General features: G+C 38.3%; 1 long non-coding RNA gene across 1 annotated transcript in view; it reads left to right on the top strand.

The window, feature by feature from the left end:
- Positions 1 to 1,740: 1,740 nt before the first annotated feature.
- LOC133086854 (uncharacterized) overlaps positions 1,741 to 20,350 on the top strand; it is a 48,448-nt gene continuing 29,838 nt past the window's right edge. The window contains exon 1 of the long non-coding RNA XR_009700357.1: positions 1,741 to 1,867. This is a non-coding gene — a long non-coding RNA (uncharacterized LOC133086854). The remainder of the gene's footprint in view (positions 1,868 to 20,350) is intronic.

Below are 20,350 nucleotides of genomic sequence, written 5' to 3' on the forward strand. Positions count from 1 at the left end.
GGGTTATCCCATGACAGCAGTTCTGCTTGAGTAGGAATCAGAAGCAAGTATGACTTTCAATTTTATGAATATTTACAAATAATTTAGATTTTTGTTGAGGCATCATTTGTACCTGGTTACTTATAAAATGGACACATCCACATTACTTGTCAATACTGACACAGGCCACCAAATGGGTACACAACACTGGTGAAAACAACTCATTCTAGCTGTTCAAGAAGTGACTTTGTAAACAGTTCCCTATTTTCTCTGATTCTCCTATTAAATACTCAGACCGCACCATCTTGCAGATGAAGGCCATGACCTGTGCCCTCCACTTTAGTTGTAACTTTTCCTGGTTAGACTCACTCCACAACTCCAGAATTAACTCACAGAGGCTATTGGGTTTCTCCACTGGAAGGCATTTTCTCCCACAGTCGTCTTCTCTTGGCACCAAGAAGCCAGTAACAGTGTACTCAATGGAGCTCAATGTCATTTATATAGACAGCTGTGTCTGAGGAATACTGGGGTTGGTAGAAGAATCTATAAGTATCATGGAAGGAACTGAAGTTGCTGCAACTATATTTCTCGAGAACCAATGACAGCAGCAACAGAGGAAGCTAGTGTCTGCAAGGGAAGCAGCAATTACCATCACGCTGCAACTCTAGCAGAAAAGCCAGTGCAGGTTCAGAGCTTTTAGCTGTGCACCCCGCCCCCGTGTTCTGAGAATATCCTGAGTTATGAACAAACTCATTTCTGCAGTGTTGAGGATTTATTATTTGTAGGAAATGAGTGAACTCTTCCTGAACAGGATTCCAGGTGAGGGGTCTTATTTTTACCAAGCTATCCATATTGCGATACGTGGCGAGAAATTTCCTTTTTTTATTGTTTCGACATATTTGGCATTTTATCCTTTTGCAGTACTGCTTGATTTCCCAATGCCAAGGTTCCTGGGCTGTAAAAGTCAGTTCATGATGGATCAGAACCCTAGAAATCAGCCCCATCCATCTTGCTTTTACTCCATGCCCTTCTCACTTCAAGGACGCCAGCTTTAAGACTGAGTTTCTCTAAAGCCTGTTTCTCGCCACACCCCTCTGGGGCGAACCAACCACATCTTGCAGGTAATCTTAGCCCAGTGTCATTACTTCAGATTCTTGATAGCAGCCTGGAATAAACAGAGCGGGAGATTTTAAATGCTTATATTGAAAAAAAGTAGTCTTTTAGGGTATGTCTTTGAGGTTATCTGTGGTAGTCCTATGGGACACTTGCCTCTTAAAATTTTTACCTTAATTTCCCTAATCCTCTACCACTGAGATATAAAGCAGTTTTTCTCTTCCTAGGGGATTGATTTTACAGAAAGGTGCCCTCCAGCGATTCTGGAGTCTCACGCAGTAGGAAGAGGACCTGAGCGTGCTGGGGAGAGAGCAACAGGACTTGAAATTACAGAAATACACTCTAGTTATAGAGAAAAATAAATAAAAATCGCCAGTCGCTTTAGAGTGTGCCACTAATTTGATTCACGGAACACACGGCAGAAAGTTCTGACAAACTAGATTCTTAGACTCGAAAGCGGAGTCAAAAAGCCAGGAAATTACGGACGAACAGGGGCCACCCGAATTGCTCTGCAAGGGCGCTTTCCGAAACGCCTCGGATTGGGCCAGAAATGCCGCAACCCGGTCACGTGTTTTCGCCCCGCCCTCCCCGCCTCTAGATAAACGGGGCGCCCCCTCGTCTTTAGGTCAGCGAGTTGCGCATGCGTCAGCGAGTTGCTGCAAGTCGCGCCGGGAGCTTGGGCGCGAGTGGTCCCGCTGAAGGGTTCCCTCCTCCTCCTCTTCCTCCTCCTCTTCCTGAGTCCGCCAGCTAACGCGGACTGGAACTCTCCCGGAAGGTGGGGTCCTTACAACCTTCCTTTTCTTCACTCACGTTTTACAGCCCTCGCTTAACGGTTTACAGAGCTTCTGTTTCCTTTCTAATTTTCAAATATTGAATGATTCTTAGTCCCACATTCACGAATATCATCCGATTTAACGACTATAAACTGAGATGTGTTATGTCTGTTTTCTAGATCTCTAAATGCGATTCAAGCTGAGGCCACTTTGTTCCTCCCTCTCCTTGTGCCTTTCTGCTTCAAGTTTGCACTTGAGTGACCTTCGTTTGGTGGTGAACTTTGCTTCTTGTCCCTAGGAGTTAGCCTGCTCTGCGGTTCCTATTCCCATTTTCCCTATCTTAAAGCCAGACTTTCTGGATTGATCTGAGCCTTAATAGTTCAGTCAAGTCGGTACCTAAGGACGAATCAATTCTGGAAAATATTAGAGCAACCAACTAAGCGGAGGGAAGTCACTAAAAAATGACGCTCAGCCCATATGTAAAATGATAAAGAGCTGTAACATATGTACGATCTTTTCTCTCTCCTAGAAGGAAAGAACGGTTCCATTGGGGAAATTTTGTAAAGGTCAGTTTGTAGGCTTTTAGTTAAGGCAACTGAATTGTAGTTTGTTAGAAGTGTCTCAAACTATTGAAGAGAAATTGTCATCAAATTATACTTTTTATTGGAATCGGTAAGTCACCTTTCAGAGACTATTTGATTCAGTTTGTCTTGTACACCAGAAAGGTTTCTTTGGAGCTATGGAAAATGAAGGCAAGTGAATTCTTGTATACACAATTTTTATAAAAATATTAAAAGGATGGGGAATTCCCTGGCAGTCCAGTGGTTGGGACACTGCTCTTTCATTGCCGAGGGCACGGGTTCCATCCCAGGTGGGGGAATTAGCGGCCCACAAGCCGCGCGGTGAAGGAAAAAAAAAAGAAAAAGGGTTCATGATTTTACAGAATTAGCAACTATAAGTATTAAACCTCAGTAAAACTGATGCCAGTCGTTTCTCAGGCATTTTCAATGGCTTTTACAAAACAGCCAAAAAAAAAAAAAAATTGGGTAAAACAAAGGCCATCTTCTTCATTTAAAATAAAAGATGAGAACATACCTGGGTTTCTAGAAGCCAAGATCTTCTGTTGGGTAACAGCATTTCTCAGAAAAGGATTTTCCTTTTGTCAGAAGTAAATATTTAGAAGTTTATTTATTTATTTCTCCTTGTGTTGAGGGATTGTGTGTGTTTTCAGCATTGTTTTGATACTGCCACAGTACTCAGAAATAATTATTAGCAGAGGAGGTTGATAGTGAATTTGTTTTTTACAACCCATAGGACATTGAGAAGCCACCTGCTGAGAAAGGGGCTATTGCCATCTGGTCTATGTTATGAAGCCAAATCATTACACTGATCCCATAATAAACCTCCTTTTCTTTTTGTGTCATCTGTTTTCCCTTCCACCACTGTTTTATATTAGCCTCAAGTTGCTGTTGGAGTTCAGGGACAAATAAGCGGTCATATAATGTAGGTCATTGCATAATGATGAAATATCAATTCTGTAGTCTGTCTCTAAGGCTCTGTCCTTGATAATATAGTGTACTGTGATGCTTATGAAGCTTTCACTTCACATTAGATATTATTATTTTTAGCTCACATGACTGTATAACTTCACTTTCAGGTTTTTATGTGTTCAATCTTTATAAGCGGCAATTAACGGATGAAGAAGTGAGGAGGTTATGCACAGTATTTCAAGGCAAGGAGGCCTGTAGCTACGATCAAAGGCAAAGGATGTAGAAAAATGTTCATTTAACAAACTTTTTAATATCTTTGTTTAAAGCACCTAAGTGCTAGGAAAACAAAGATAAATAATACACAACCCTATCCTTTGAAAAACACAGTCTAAACACAAGATTATGAACTGAGAGAGAAAATGATGGAAGGTAGAGAAATGACTGAGCTGACAGCTTGTGCCCAGGAAGCTCAGAGGATGCCAGAACCTTGACTTGCTCGCTTCAGTGAAGGTCTCATCTTCCATTTAGCATGGCTTAATTTTGTCAACGCAAAGTTGATCAGCCTGTGAGGGACAGGCTTGTGCCATGAAAACTCACAAGAGGCTAATGTCTAAACCAGAGGTCAATTTATTGCTTTATAGGGAGATGGTATAATTACATTGACTGCAGTGTTCTTTTTTTTTTTTTAGATATTTTTGATGTGGACCATTTTTAAAGTCTTTATTGAATTTGTTACCATATTGCTTCTGTTTTATGTTTTGGTTTTTTGGTAGCAAGGCATGTGGGATTTAGCTCCCCAACCAGGGATTGAATCCACACCCCCTGCATTGGAAGGTGAAGTCTTAACCACTGGACCGCCAGGGAAGTCCCAACTGCAGTATTCTTGTTCAGTATTCTTGTTCAATAGGAATATAATAATATCCACAAATGTGAGCCACAAAAGTAATTTAAAATTTTCTTTTTAGCCATATTAAAAAAATAAAAAGAAACAGGTAAAATTAATTTTAACAACATATTTTGTGTAACCCAACTTATCCAAAATGTTATAATTTCAACAGGTAATCAAGAAAATTATTACTGAGGTAGTTTATTTATTTATTTTTTCATACAGAGTCTTCAAAATCTGGGGTGGATTTTATACCTACAGCATATGTCAATTCAGATTAGCCCTATTTCAAGTACTCATGTGGCTATGTGAAGGTCTAGGATATGCCTTTCCTAGAAGAAGTTAACTGGGAGGCCAAGATAATAATCAGAAGACTCTCTGGTGAGCATGGAATCAGAACAGGGGGTGCTGGATGGTCTTGAAGGATATTTTATTGGCCTGACAAGCATGATGAACCTACCCTGATCCAGTAGAGTGTACCTTTTTGGTGGTTTTAGAGTTTGTTGCATTTAACATGTCTTGCATCAGCAGTAATACACTGATACTGCCAAATTCTTCTTTTGATTTTATGTAAATTACTTTTTTCTATTAACATTTTATTCAAACAGGTTTAAAATTTTTCTACCTCTTTTATATTTAGTCGTATTTGAATGCAGACTAGTCAATATTTGATTTGTATGTTCCTAATCTCTTCAGCCAAACAGTTATTCTTTCATGGGGTTAATACTTTCTACATCTAGCTAATTTCATCCATGATGTGTTTTCTAAAACTAAATATAAATTTATTATAGATGTATTTTAAGAATGTAAATTACAACCATATTACCAACAATTTGGAAAATAGAGAAGAACACAATTTGCCCCAATACAATAATTGCTTATTACAGTGCATATATTTATTTAGTTGGACTCATAGACTGTAAATTTATATTGTTTGTTTTTTCCCTTCATGTAATAATACATTAAAAAAAGCAGTTTCCTGCATTATTAGAATTTCAAATGAAATGAAATTTCAAAACAAATGGAATTTCAAATGAAATAGAATTTTTTTAAATGTGTTTAATTCCATATCTGTACACATACACAGATTGGCATGATAGATTTTTTAAAACATCCTTTACATGTAATTGTATATATTTTATAGCCTTTTTCTTCTTGTGATAAAAAACCAACATGAGATCTACCCTCTTAAAATTTTAACTGTAAAATTTAACTACATTGTTAACTATAAACACAATGTACAGCAGGTCTCTAGAACTTTTTCATCTTGCATAATTGAAACTTTATACCTATAGCCTTATTTTAAATTAATATATTAATTAATTTTTTTTTCTTTTACATCACCTGGGTGCCCCAGTGTTGGAGGCCCCTTGTCCCAGACTCCTCCGTAAGGAGTGTGGCTCATGCCGCCTATTAAGCAAACCCCGGTCCTCCTCAGTGCCTTCCCTCCTACTCAGAGTCACAGCGCAGCGCCGCCTCGGCTCAGGGCCTGTGGCCAGGTGTCCGGGACAGGGCTCTGGCTCAGAGGCTGTGCAGGGGCAGGACTGCCGGAGGCCAGAAACTGCACACGCAAGGGGCGCAAGTCTCTTCTGGGGCAGTGACGTGAGCCCCTGGCCAGGAACCATGGTGCCCCAAGGTCCAAGGCCAAAGCAACCCGAACGCACATCGCCGGGGCCGGTTGTTCCTCCCAGCAGTAGTGAGGTGTCTAGAATTCGTCTCAGGAGACCATCGCTGCCTGTACCTGGAGCCTTTCCCCTGAAGAACAGACTCAGGGCACCGGTCTCTCGGACCCAGCCCAACTGCCAGCACCCTGCGATGGGGAAACTGGCCCATTTACCCAAGCCCCTCCATCCGGAAATGTTCTCTTTTCAACAGCATAGGGGACGCCTGCAGGCCGGGGCGAGGGCCAGGGCCTGGTCCGGGTGGGTGGAGTGTGGGGTTTCCCAGGAAGGTAAAAACAGAGTGCAGTTGGAGCGCGCAGGGTATACTTTGTGGCTTCGGGTGTGTGTGTGGAGGTGTAAATGTGGGTACAGATGGGGCACGGAGAGAATGGGCTGGGACGCGCTGACTGCGAGAGGTGGCTCAGAGGATGGCGGAATTTGAAATAGAATTTTAATCTGTGGATATGGCATAATTTATCCAATGCTTTTTGAATATTTCTCTCTCTTTTATTATTATTATTATTTGTATAAATAACACTCTAGTGAACACCTTGACATTGTGATTACTTCCCCATATTTTAGGATAGTTCCTTAGAATAAATTCCCAGAAGTGGAATTTATAGGTTAAAGGATATTAATATTTTTATGACTTTCAATTCCAAAAGGATTTTTAACGAACTGTCATTGATGATGAGAGTAACAGTTTTATTTCACTGGTCCTTGTAATGGTTATATCTTTCTTCAAACATTTATTTAACAGGCTTATCCATTTATTTATTCATTATTTATTGAGCACTTGCTGTGTTCCAGCAATGTTCTAAGCGCTCATGACACAGCAGTGAATAAAACAGACAAAAATTCCTGCCCTCATAGATCCTCCTGGGTGAAACAATCAACTAGATAAATAAATGAAATAGGTGTGCTAAAGGGAAAAAATAAAGCAGGAAGGAGAAGGTGAAGTGTCATTGGGGTGAGCGTTTTAGAGTGGCTAGTAAAGGTCTCATTGAATAAGTGACAAAATTCTAAAAAATGTTTTAAATTTAAATCACAAACCTACAGAAAACTTGCAAGCATAGTAGCAAAACCTGTTTTTTCCTGAACCATTTGAAAGTCTGTTACTTACCTATATAATGTTCCACCTTCCCCAAATACTTCAGGGTGTCTTTCCTATAAACAAAGACATTCTTTTACTTAACCAAAATGTAACCATCAAAATAAGGATATTAACACTGATACATTATTACTGTGTTATCCTCATCACCCCCCCCCATCAAATTTTGTCAGCTGTCTCAATAATGCCCTTCCTAGCAAAGATCCAGTTCTCCATTATGACTTATTACATTTAGTTATCTTGTCTCTTTAGTCTCCTTCAGTTTGAAACAGTTTCTCAGTGTTTCTTCAACTTTTATGACCTTGACACTGTTGAAAATTTCAGGCTACTTATTTTGTAGAATAGCCCTTAATTTAGGTTTGTCTGCTGTTTCCTTATGATTAGACTTAAGGTTATGCATTTTTGGCAGGAATATCACAGAAGCAATGCTGTATTCTTGTTGTATCTTATCAGATGGCACATAAATTCTATTTGGCCCATTACTGATACTGTTTACTTTGATCACTTGATTTAAATGGTGTCTTCCAAACTTCTCCACTTTAAAGTTAGTCTTCTTCTCTTTGTAATTAAGTATTTTGTGGGGAGATACTTAATGACATTTCTCATCAAATTTTCAGTTTATTTGTCTATGTCTATATGAGCTCATAGTTTCCTATTTTAATCAGTGAGCTAGTATCATTATTTTGGTGGTAAAACTATTTTCACATTTTCCCGTTGGAACATTTCAAGCTAAGCTTCTGTGTCTTTTCATCATGTCCCGATCATTCTTTGAACATGTCCTTGCTTTCTGGCATACCAAGATGTTCCAGGCTTATCTTGTACTTTCCTGCCCCAACCCTGGAATCAGGCATTTCTCCAAGGAGCCCTTGAGAATGCTGTCTTGAAGCCACACTCTGTGTGCTAGGTATGCTCATTGCTATTGGCATTTTGCTCCTTCCAGGTAGTCTCAGTGGACCGAGAATATTTGTGTATGTATACATTTACATATATATAAACAATATACACATATATTTATTTATACTATAAGTATATTATTTATACTATATTTATTTATACTATAACTATATTGAAAACCATGAGTTCACTTCAATTTCAATCCAACACTTCAGTTTTCATTCTAGTTTTATCCCTTTTCATCTTTGTACCTCTATACTCTATTAGTGAGAAATTAGCTGTCTTTATCCTCAATGTATTTACTTATTTGATCAAACCCTCTGTGTATAAATAATCTCTTCCTCTGCTGCCACCCTTTCCCCTGCCTCGATGCCCTTCTGACTGAATATGGGCTCAATATGGGCTCCACCCACTCCATGTAAGAACATCTTCACCCTGCTCAGGTCTGACACCCCATGCCAGGCCATCCCTCTGCATGGGTGCCCTCTTGGTCCTGCTTGGCTCTGACATACCACTATGGGCTAGTGTACCTTGTTCTGCCCCACTGAATATCTTTAAGACTGAATTGCCAGGAAAGGAAGGAAAGGGGAGGAGGAAAATTAAGGCAAAATTTTAGTAAAGACCCAAAGGAAATTAGAAAGTGAGCTATTTGATATCTTGGTAAGAGCATTTCAGATAAAGAATAGCAAATGCAAAGGCTCTGTGGTAGGAGCATGGCTTGTGTGGTTAGAGGGACACCAAAGCCACGTGGCTAGAAGAAGGTAAGCAAGAGGGATAGCAATATTAGATGAAGTCATGGCGATAAGGGGTGAGGTAGGGTAAGAAGGGAATAGATCATGTAGGGCTTGTAAAGTCTTTGGATTTTACTTTGAATGGGAATGGGCAACTATTGGAGAGTTGAGCAAAGGAGTGAGAGCATCTGCCTTAGGTTTTAGCAGGTTCACTCTGGCTACTCTCCTGAGAACAGAGGAAGACGGGCAAGGACAGAAGCCAGCACACCAGTTAAGAGGTTATTGCAATAATCCAGGTGAAAGATGATGGTGGCTTGGATCCTGGTGGGGGTCGGGGAAGTGAATTGAATTCTGGGTGTATTTTGGAGGTGGAACTGACAGAAATTGCTGACTGATGAGATGTGGCATATGAGAGAGAGGAGTCAAGATGGTACCAAGATTTGTGGCATGAGCAACAGGAAGAATGGAGTTGCCATCAACTGAGAAGGAGAAGGCTGCAGGAGAAGCTGGTTTGGGAGAGAGAGGCATTATCAGTAGTACAGAATGAGACATATTTGCATTAAGTTTGAGTCTGTTGTTAAAAATTCAAGTGGAGATGGCAAGTAGGCAGCTGGATATTCCAGTCTGAGTTGGAGATATAAATTTTGGGAATCGGTGATAAATAGATGCTATGTAAAGCCATGAGACTGGTTGAGGTCATTAGGTAATGAGTCTAAATACTATTGAATTCCTAGAGCACTTCAACATACAGAGGTTGGGGAGATGAAGAGCAAAAGAGCCTAAGAAGGAGCTGTCAGAAAAGTTGGAGGAAAAGTAGGTTAAAATGGTATCTTGTTGTTGCTTTCATTTGCATTTCTTTGGTTACTGGTTGCATGGTCCTTTGTAGATTGTTTATAACCTTTATCAATTAGGCTTCAATGATTTCATTTAAAAAAATCAATTGTATTAATTTTTTATGTAATAGGGATTTTAACCTTTTGTCATATTAGATGAAATATTTCTTCTCTTCTTTGTCTTTTTGTTGTTATATGAATGTTTAAAATATTTATGTAGTAAGTAGTAAATCAATTAGTGTTTTTATTTGTGATTTATCTTCTTATGAAGCCTAGAAATTTGTCTCACCCTCCAGAGATTTGGAAATCATTTAATTCTACTTTATTCTAGCTTTTCACTGTCTTTATTTATTTTTATTAACCTTTTTTGTTGTTGTTGTTAACTTTATTTTACTGACCTTATTTTGTTTACCTTCCAGAATTAGTTTTGGTGCATAATGTGAGGTCAGGGTTTAAACCCATTTCCTCAAGCAAAGGACTCAGGCAATCAACACCAAGTATTATTTGGTTCAAGCAGGAATTCATAAATAGAAGGGTCAGCAGGATGCAAGGGGCCATGCACTCACTCTCCAGGAGAGTGGTGTACTTGCTTGAGTGCACCAGGTGTGCTGTGGTCAAACATGGGAGTGGCCTGAGAGTGGAGCTGAATTTGGGTGTCAAATAGCCTAAGCTTGGGTGCCAGCTCTTTAGAGAGCTGCTGGAAACACTAGCTGTCCAGCACTTGGAGACTGGAGGAAGGTGAGATCAGGCATCTCCAGATACCAGCCAGCTCATTGTCAGGCAACCCTGGGGGAGCCCCTGGGCCCATTCTTTGGACACTCTTTTTGGTCTCTCCATGCTCCCAAATTGTTAGTTTTTCCAGCACTATTTATTATTGAATCATCTATCCCTTTGCCAGTGATTTTTGATATCTCCTTTTTAGCATATATTAAATTTTTATGGTTATATTTTACTTATATCTAATTATTTAAAAATATTAATATCATTAACAGCAGGATAGTAAACTTCATGAAGTCAGATTTTAAACATATATTAATTAAAAAAAATTAATTTATTTTATTTATTTATTTTTGGCTGTGTTGGGTCCCGTTGCTGTGCGCGGGCTTTCTCTAGTTGTGGCGAGCGGGGGCTACTCTTCGTTGCGGTGCGCGGGCTGCTCATTGCGGTGGCTTCTCTCGCTGCGGAGCACGGGCTCTAGGCACGCGGGCTTCAGTAGTTGTGGCTCACGGGGTGCAGAGTGCAGACTCAGTAGTTGTGGCGCACAGGCTTAGTTGCTCCGCGGCATGTGGGATCTTCCCGGACCAGGGCTTGAACCCGTGTCCCCTGCATTGGCAGGCGGATTCTTAACCACTGCGCCACCAGGGAAGCCCAAACATATATTAATTTGATATGCAAAACATATACTCTCATATAATACAGGAACAGGTTAGCGTTAAAAGAAAGCATTATTTTATGTATTTACTATTCTTATTTCTGAGAAGTCTTAAGTTTTGTCCCTAATATCAGTAGACTTTTCTCTTTAGCTTGAGTGCTATGGTTCTCTACAGTAGAGAATTTTCCAATAAAGACAATGCTTAAAATAATGGTTTTCTATTTAATTAAATCAGATATTTGCAAGTAGGTTTATTTTCACCTCACTTTTGAATACATTTGAATTGTTGTTATACTCTTTTTTTTTTGGCCGTGCCGCTTGGCGTGTGGGATCGAACCCACTCCCCCTGCAGTGGAAGCACGGAGTCTTAACCACTGGACTGCTAGGGAAGCCCCATGTTGTTATACTCTTGAAGGTGAGGCATTTGTTTATTATTCCTTTATAATTATAGGTGGCTGCTAACATTCTGGTTTATCTTTTTTAAGTACCTAAAAGATGCCCTCTCAGTCTGAAAATAAAATTATCCATTGGAAAATAAAACTAGTAAGATTAATACTGAATACTAAAAATGAGTCTTGCCTATAAATATAGACTTCGAATCTTAAATAAAAAGACAAGCAAATAAATATTAAAATATATTGAAAGAATAGGTAATCACAACTGAGAAATGCTTATCTCAGAAATTTGAGGATGGCTTAATAATAAGAAATCTAATCTTAAAACATAGAAAATGAAAAATACAAGATCTTTTCAGATGCTGAAAAGATATCTGATAAAAAGTAAACATTCTATTTTAAGTACTTACTAGGAATGGAATAGAAGAATACTTCAATATGATAAAAATATTTTTCAAAATAACAATATTCTTTTTTTAATTGAAGTATAGTTGATTTACAATGATGTGTTAATTTCTGCTGTAGAGCGAAGTGATTCAGTTATACATATATATACATTCTTTTTTATATTCTTTTCCATTATGGTTTATCACAGGAAATTGAATATAGTTCCTTGTGCTATGCAATAGGGCCTGGTTGTTTATCCATTCTTAAAGTAACAGTATTATTCTTAACGGCAAAAAAAAAATTAAGGATGTTTCCATTAAGATGAGGAGCAAAATTAAGGAAGCCTGCTATTGCCTGTGCAAATAAATGAAGACCAACCAAATGAGAAAAGCAAAGGCTATTTATTCTGAGCTTGCTATAGCAAAGGAATCAGCCTCTGTTACCTGAGTTTTGTCAGTGACTCAAAATCAGGTGCAGAAATGGGAAAGCTTCATAGTGGAAAAAGGGAAGGCTTCAGGTGTGTGCTGATTGGAGGCTGCTGGCATGGAGAAGCTTGTAGGCAGGCTAACTAGAAATGGGGCATCCTGTGTGATTGGTTAGGGGTGCATATTTGGCTTTCTATGGTTGGTCCCACATTGGAAGTGGGGACCAAAATTAGGGAAGCTGTCAGTTATTAATGAAGTCCTGGCCATTTTGAGCCATTTGTTATAGAAGTTATTGTTTAGCTTCTAGGATTGTCACTATAGATAGCAACCTGGCTTCCTGCAAGTCTGACATAGCAGGCTGGCTTCCTGGGTTGTTTATTGTAGATAAGGGGTTGGTTTCCTGGGCAGGTGGGTGCAGCTTGTGGGTCAGGTTTCTATTTTCTATATGGTCTGGCCATTATCCATTTTTATATTTAGTCTCTCAGTCACTATAATTTAAAATTGTTTTGAAATTTCTGACTCATGCAATAAGATAGTAAATAAATAAGTGGTTTAAATCCTAGGGGGAAATAGATGATAGAATTTTTATGTTAAACTGAACATTTGAATTAATAAAGTAGTTCAGGAAAAAAAATCACTCAACTATTCTGGCAATAATTAGGTAGAAAATGTAATGAAAAATATCTCATTCACTGTATCAACAAATAAAATTCATAGGCATGCCTTTATTGAGGAATGTGTTTGACCTATATAATCCAAACTATCAAATTATTACCAGAGAGAAAAAATATTGGAAACACCCTTTAATAGAAACACCCTTAGTTTTTCACCACTGAATGAAAGGAGAGGCATGCTAAGTTTTGGATGGAAACCCTAAACATTTTGAAGATTTCACACCATCTTAAGTCAACTTAAAAATTCAATACAATTCCCATTTAAATTCCTTATGGAGTTTTTTTTAGGGGGGAACTGAAAATTTTTTATAAAGTTAGTCTGAAAGAATAAACAAAAAGACCAAGACAAGTTTATTCATTCAATAAGTACTTATTGATTTCTATGTTCTAAGCCCTAGGGATACATCTGTGAATAAGGTGTTACAATTTAAAAGTAATCAGGTGTAAGTATAATGTGTTATCTTCTCTTCTTATGAATTGTTATTATCATTAACAAATGTAATTTTATGAAGATAAGAAGATGTAGATCTGATATTAAAAAATTAGTGATAAAAATTTTTAAAGAAATCAAGTTAAAATAAAATGTGTTATTTTTTTTCTTACTAAATTCCTATTATAGCATAATATTGCTTTTTAAAAGCAGGTATATTAAAATGAAAATTTTAAATTCTCATTAGATTAACAAAATTTAAAAAAATCCTTATTACTGAAATATATTTAGATAGGATTATTTCTAAGAATTTATTCTAAGGAAATAATCTGTAAAGCAGATAGTGAGTGCACTGGGATGTTCACTGCAGGGTTAATTATATTAAGGAAAAACTGGAAGCAGCCTAAATGTCCAACAGCAGAGTAATAGTAAATTATTCTTTACTCATAAGTAGGATATTATGGTGTTTTGAAACAATTTAAATGAAAAGGGAAACACTGGAGTTGAAAGGAACATTGGTAATCATAGCCTCTTCATTTTACTAGGTAGTCTGGAGAGGTAAAGTGATTTGCCCAAGGGTACACAGTAAGGAAGTATGCATTGTGGTTACCAGCATGGGTTCTGGAGTAAACTGACCTGACTTCGAATCTTTACCATTTACTAGTGTTATGAAGTTGGGGCTCATATGATCCCTGAGACTTAATTTCCTAATTTGTAAAATGGAGATGATAATAATAAGGCTTTGTGAGAGTTAAATGTACCTGTTGCAGATCAAGTCCTTAATAAATATTTGTTATTAATATGCATGTAATATAATAAAGAATATATCTAGTCTTTGTCGCCAGTTCCTGGCACAAGCTTCAAAATCTTGGAATTTCCTGAGTATCTTTTGTTATTCATTACAAGCCCCTTTCTACCATACCTGAACTTATGCTAATGAAATGACTCTTGGTGGGCCCTTAGATAGTTTCAGGTGAGGGACTGGCCATACCAGAAAGACCTAGCACATGATTAAAGGATTGGAACTTTCAACCGCACTCCCCTAACCCCCACTCCCAACCTCCTGGGAGGGGAGAGGAACTGGAAATTGGATTCAGTCACGTGGCCAGTGATTTAGTCAATCATACCTATGCGGTGAAACCCCAATAAATATTCTGGATCTGAGGCTCAGTGGAGCTTCCTGGTTAATAGACACATTAATGTGCCAGGATGGTGATGCACTGGATTGCATAAGGAGAAGGCATGGAAACTCTGTGTCCCCCTCCTCCCGTCCCCCACCCCAGACCTTGTCCTATGTTTCTCTTCCATTTAGCTATTCCTGAATGGTATTTTTTATAATAAAATTGTAATTGTAACTACAGTGCTTTCAGTGAATTCAGTGAGTTGTTCTGGCAAAGTATCAAACCTGAGGGGTTGTAAGAAACCTGAGAATTTGTAGTCAGCAGATGTGCAGGTGGCTGGTGTCTGAAGCGAGGGCAATCTTGTGAAGGACTTTGCCCTTAACTTGTGTGGCCTGCACTAACTCTCAGTAGATAGTGTCAGAATCGAATTGTAGGACACCCAGTTAGTGTCAGAGAATTGGTGTTAAAATGCAATACAATTAACATACTGATAATAATCGTACCACTATTCTCCAAGTCCTCAAATTCAGTCTTACCTCATCTCTTATCTCCTATAACCAGTCTCTCTCGTATGTCCTATTCTTTATAGACCTTATGAGACCATTTTATTTGAGGCATCACAAACACGTTCTATTCCTAAAGTAACTCTCTGACTTTGCATGTTATTTTGTCTTTTTCTCACATGACTTTTACATAATAATGACAACTTAATTTTCCCAAATGGATAGTTTCATTAGTAATACTCTTTTTTTTTAAAATGTTTTTTGTTTTCTTTTAATTAATTAATTTTTATTTTTGGCTGTATTGGGTCTTTGTTTCTGTGCGAGGGCTTTCTCTAGTTGCAGCGAGCGGGGGCCACTCTTCATCGTGGTGCGCGGGCCTCTCACTATCGCGGCCTCTCTTGTTGCGGAGCACAGGCTCCAGACGCGCAGGCTCAGTGATTGTGGCTCACGGGCCCAGTTGCTCCGCGGCATTGGGATCTTCCCAGACCAGGGCTCGAACCCGTGTCCCCTACATTGGCAGGCAGACTCTCAACCACTGTGCCACCAGGGAAGCCCAGTAATACTCTTTTACCTAAAAATATTCTGCGGGGGAATTCCCTGGTGGTCCAGTGGTTAAGATACTGGGCTTTCATTGCCGGGGCCCGGGTTCAATCCCTGGTTGGCGAACTAAGATCCCGCAAGCTGCACGGCGTGGCCAAAAAAATTAAAAATAAATAAATAAATAAATAAATAAATTTTCGAAGAAAACAATTCTGTGGCACAACCCATTGCTTATTCATCAAGGTCTTCTACAACTCTTTCCTGTGTTATTTTCATTCTTCCCCAAGATGTAGTCTACTTTCTAGCCACATTGAACTTCTCATTACCATATGTTGTGGGTTGAATTGTGTCCCCCCAAAACACATGTCCAAGTCCTAACCCCCAGTACCTGTGAATGTGATCTTATTTGGTAATAGAGTCTCTGTAGATGTAATCTTTGTAGATGTAGTTAAGATGAGGTCATCCTGGATTAGGGTGGGCCCTAATCCCATATGACTGATAACCTTATAAGAATAGGAGAAGAGACACAGACACACATGGAAGACAGTCATGTGAAGAGAGACACACACAGGAGAATGTGATGATGGAGGCAGAGATTGGACTGATGTGTCTATAAGCCAAGGAACACCAAGGATTTCAGGCAACCATGAGACGCTAGGAAGAGGCAAGGAAAATTCTCCTCTAAAGCCTTTAGAGAGAGCATGGCCCTGATAACACCTTGATTTTTTATATTTATCGTTCAGAACTATGGGAGAATAGATTTTTGTTATGTCAAGCCACTTAATTTGTGGTACTTTGTTACAGCACCCCTTGGAAAACAATATACCATATTTCTCTGGTTTTGGTCACACTTTCCCCTTTGCCTGGAATGTCCCCCATCTCTATTCACTAAGATCCTATCCATCGTCAGGGCAGTTTCTTTTATGGATCCCTCTGGGTACAGTCTTTCTCTAACATATCCTTGGATTGCTTGTCTAGAGCACCCACATGATGGGGCTGTTAGTCTCTTATCATCATTCTTCCGGTCCCCACCAAAATGAAAACTCCTGGAGGGCAGGAATTGTCTTTGCATCTTCCGCCTTTTGCAGCAGTGCCTTGTTTATAATGCTTGTTTAGATTTTTAGAATTCCCTTAGTTATCAGTTGCCTCATTACAGAAGTACAAGAAGGGAAAAATTTCAAGTATAGGTTAAAAATAGCTAGAGTTTACTTTTCTTGAAATATTTTCCCTTAAACTCATACTTTACTTGTTGCACTTTTATGTAACTTTATGTTACATAAACCATAAAGTTCTCTAGAGGCATTTTACCATATCACAGAAGGAGAAAAAATAAATTGTATAAAGCATTCCATAAGAGAAATACAGTAAAATCTCCAAATTACTATATATATATGTAATCCATATATTGCCAATTCAGATTAAACTGCTTAGTACAAAGGACACCTTGATGCCCAAAGTGATGCCAGGTGAAAATAAAGAAAATGTTCTGTAATGAATTAATTTACTCTGTAGACACTATTTTAAAAGTTCAAATCACCAGATGATATTGAAACCTGACAGGAGGAGATGAAGCAAGAGAATTTCTGAAGCTTACTTTCTTAAACAACAAGTGCTAAGCTAAAATAATTTCTTCCATTTCAAATCAAGGAATACACCTTTTGGCCAATTTAGGAAACAGCATCTGGATTAAAAATTCTTGTTTTTCATAAGTACTTTGGAAAAGATGAGAAAATAATCTGTATATAGAGTTTTCTTCATAAAGTTTCAAGAGTCAAAATCATAAGCAGTAATGAACATTGTTTGGAATTGTATCTTTTCCAAATTTGTCAGTGGGTTGGCAAAGGTAGGAAAGTTGTTTTCTTCTGGGAGTATATGCCATTGTTTAGTTATTTGAAGGTATTGTAACCCTTAAAGATTGTAATTATAATTTCTTAAAGAGTGTCTGAATAATACTTCTCCATGAAAACGAAGAGTTTATGGATGCTTGCCATCAAAAGGATTATTGGGAATTACTATATCAGAATGAGGCACCGCAGGTGCTGTGTAATGAGCCTTCACAGTGACAGCTTTCACTGTTAAAATACTAGTGAAATGAGATGAGAATAAAATTTCAGCCAGTTCTCTCTACCTACATGAAAGGGATAGGCCTATTTTTCATAATATATCAAGCTCAGTTCTCTCCTACAATGACTTAACTTGTTTTTAACAACTGCTACAAAGGTCAGCTTTCTGCTAAAGGGTCACATCAAAGTAGCATTGTTAACTTTGCCATTTTTGTCTTTTGAAGTCAGATTCTATTTTATGAATCAAATTTCAACTTGTTTAACAGCCAGTATAGTTGGACTACTGGACTTCTTTTATCTCTTGAGATTTGATAGGTAGCTATTGCCACATATTTAAATGCATGTTTCATGTCCACTAAATTTTTCTTGCAGTGCTAGAGTAGATTCTACTCATTGTATGTGTACTAGCCTCCAGGTTTTAATCTTGAGATTCATGTTATTAAAGATAAATAGCAAGTATGTTTTAGTAAAATGTGATAGTTATTAGCAACCAGAGAAAGAGAGCACCTGTACCTTTAAAAATTATAAACATGGTAACAATATGAGAGGTAATTACTCAAATGCTGAAATTCTGAATTAACAGGATATTAAAAGTACTAAAAGAGTAATGAAATGTTCCTGTATTAGTTTCTTAGTGCTGCTACAACAAATTACCACAAACTTAGTCACTTTAAATAATACAAATAACTTTTTGTATAGTTCTGGAGGTCAGAAGCCTGAAATGGGTATTATGGGAATAAAATCAAGGTGTCGGCAGAGCTGTGTTCCTTCTGGAGGCTCTAGTGGGGAATTCATTCCTTGACTTTTCCAGCTTCTAGACATGGCCCACATTCCTCAGCATGTAGCCTCTTCATCTTCAAAGCCAGCTATTGCATCACTGAGACCTCCACTTCCATCATTATATCTCCTCTGACTTTCCTGTCTCCCTCTTTCACTTATAAGGACCTTGTGATTGCATTTGGCTCAGCCAGATAATCTAGGATATGCTTCCCATCCCAAAATTGTTAATGTAATCATACCAGCAAAATCCCTTTTGCCATGTAAGGTAGCATATTCACAGGTTCTGGGGATTAGGACATGGACTTCGGAGGAGAGGTGGGGCGATTATTCTGCCCACGGTTCACGGGCTTCTAATTGCGGTGGCTTCTCTTGTTGCAGAGCACCGACTCTAGGTGTGCAGGCTTCAGTAGTTGTGGCACGCAGGCTCAGTAGTTGTGGTGCACGGGTTTAGTTGCTCCACGGCATGTGGGATCTTCCCGGACCAGGGCTCGAACCCGTGTTCCCTGCATTGGCAGGCAGATTCTTAACCACTGTGCCAGCAGGGAAATCCCTTCCTTTAGCTTTTTACTTTGATCCAAGTCATGTAACTTTTCTATGTTATTGTTTTTAACTTTTCTATGTACATTGTATTTAAACAATATACATTCTAAATCATTTGGTTGTCCTTTAAAAGATCAGAGCCTAAAACCTCTTTGTCCCTGGCTTTATTATATGACTAGAAGACTTTCTAAGTGAATTTAATTAGAGAGGATAGAATGAAACCAATATGAACATTCAGCAAAGCAACAGCCTCTAAGAAGAGGTCAGGAGTGATCACAAACTGCTCTGTGCAGCTAAAATAGATATCCATTCCAAGGTTCTGCTAATCAGAGCTTGACAGTTGTAGAGCTTTAATACTTTCAATTTCACTAAGCAATAAATAAAATATTAGGTCTGAATGTATTAATAAAAATGACATGCTTTTAATTATATAAGTGAATTAAAATTGTTTATTGATTCTTATTTCTTGTTTATTTCTCCAGTAAAACCAATTGGGCCAGTGAGAAATTTGATGAGGGGAGGAAGTTTCATTCAATGTCAGTCCAAACTATTTTTTATTTTTAAAATATCTAGTCCTCAGTTATTTGTAGGCTTTAAACTTCGTAGAATCAGGACTTACACACATAAAGCACTTACATGAGGAAAAAGTCATTCATAGCAGATCTGAATAAACCCTCCTAATTAAACTTCCTAAAGTCCAGATTTGAAACATCCTCTGGTATTTTATAAGAATTTTCATATTATGTTTACGATCAATACAGATTCTCTGTTGCCTGACCCTCTAAATTTTGCTAGAACACAGTACAGACACTCATACCTCCCCCCACCCTTTCCCGATCATGCTCCCTATATTCAGCTAGAAGTGCAAGCTTTATTTTCTAAGCACTTTGAAAGGAAGTGAATAGATCTAAGAAGTGAAGTTGGAACATAAAGGTGTAAAGAATTTCCCACCAGCTGAGATTTTGGGGGTGGGGGGAAGAACTGAAAATCTTAATTCTCTATTTTTTTTTGTTTTTCATGCAGAAATGAAAGTTTCTTTTATTTCACTCAAATGAATGAATCTAGAGAGACTTTTTTTGTTTATAATTTTCAGGACTAATATGAATGTTTTGGACAGCCTTTAGTAGTTCTCAACCAGGGACGATTTTGCTCCCCAAGGGACATTTAGCAATGCCTGGAGACATTTTTGTTTGCCACAATTGAGGTAGGGGTGCTACTGCATCTAGTGGGTAGAGAGGCTGGGGATGCTGTTCAACATCCAACATTGCACAGGGCTGCCCCCACAGCAAAGACTTATTGGCCCCAAATGTCAATAGTGTGAAGTTGAAAAATCTTTGGTCAAGAGGACGCTATCTAATTTTTGACAGACTTTGGTATGTCAGTATTTAAAAATTTTATTCTAAAAGTGTAAGCACTAGAGGGCAGTACCTGCCCAACAGTTGTGACTGATACTACTTTACTTTGGGGGTCTTTGAAGTTAAAAAGGAGCTCGTGATTTAGGTTACTTGAAGATAAGTGACTTTAGGAGACCCTTAAAGAATTATTTAAGTAATTCTAGACCAAAAGGCAGTTTTAATGACTACTCTTTCTGAAATCAGTAAAAGCAGAGCAGGCGTTTTTTTTTTTCTTCTTTTTGTAACTGATGCCTT

Source organism: Eubalaena glacialis, chromosome 3 (genome assembly GCF_028564815.1).
Source record: "Eubalaena glacialis isolate mEubGla1 chromosome 3, mEubGla1.1.hap2.+ XY, whole genome shotgun sequence".
In the NCBI taxonomy this organism is placed as follows: domain Eukaryota; kingdom Metazoa; phylum Chordata; class Mammalia; order Artiodactyla; family Balaenidae; genus Eubalaena; species Eubalaena glacialis.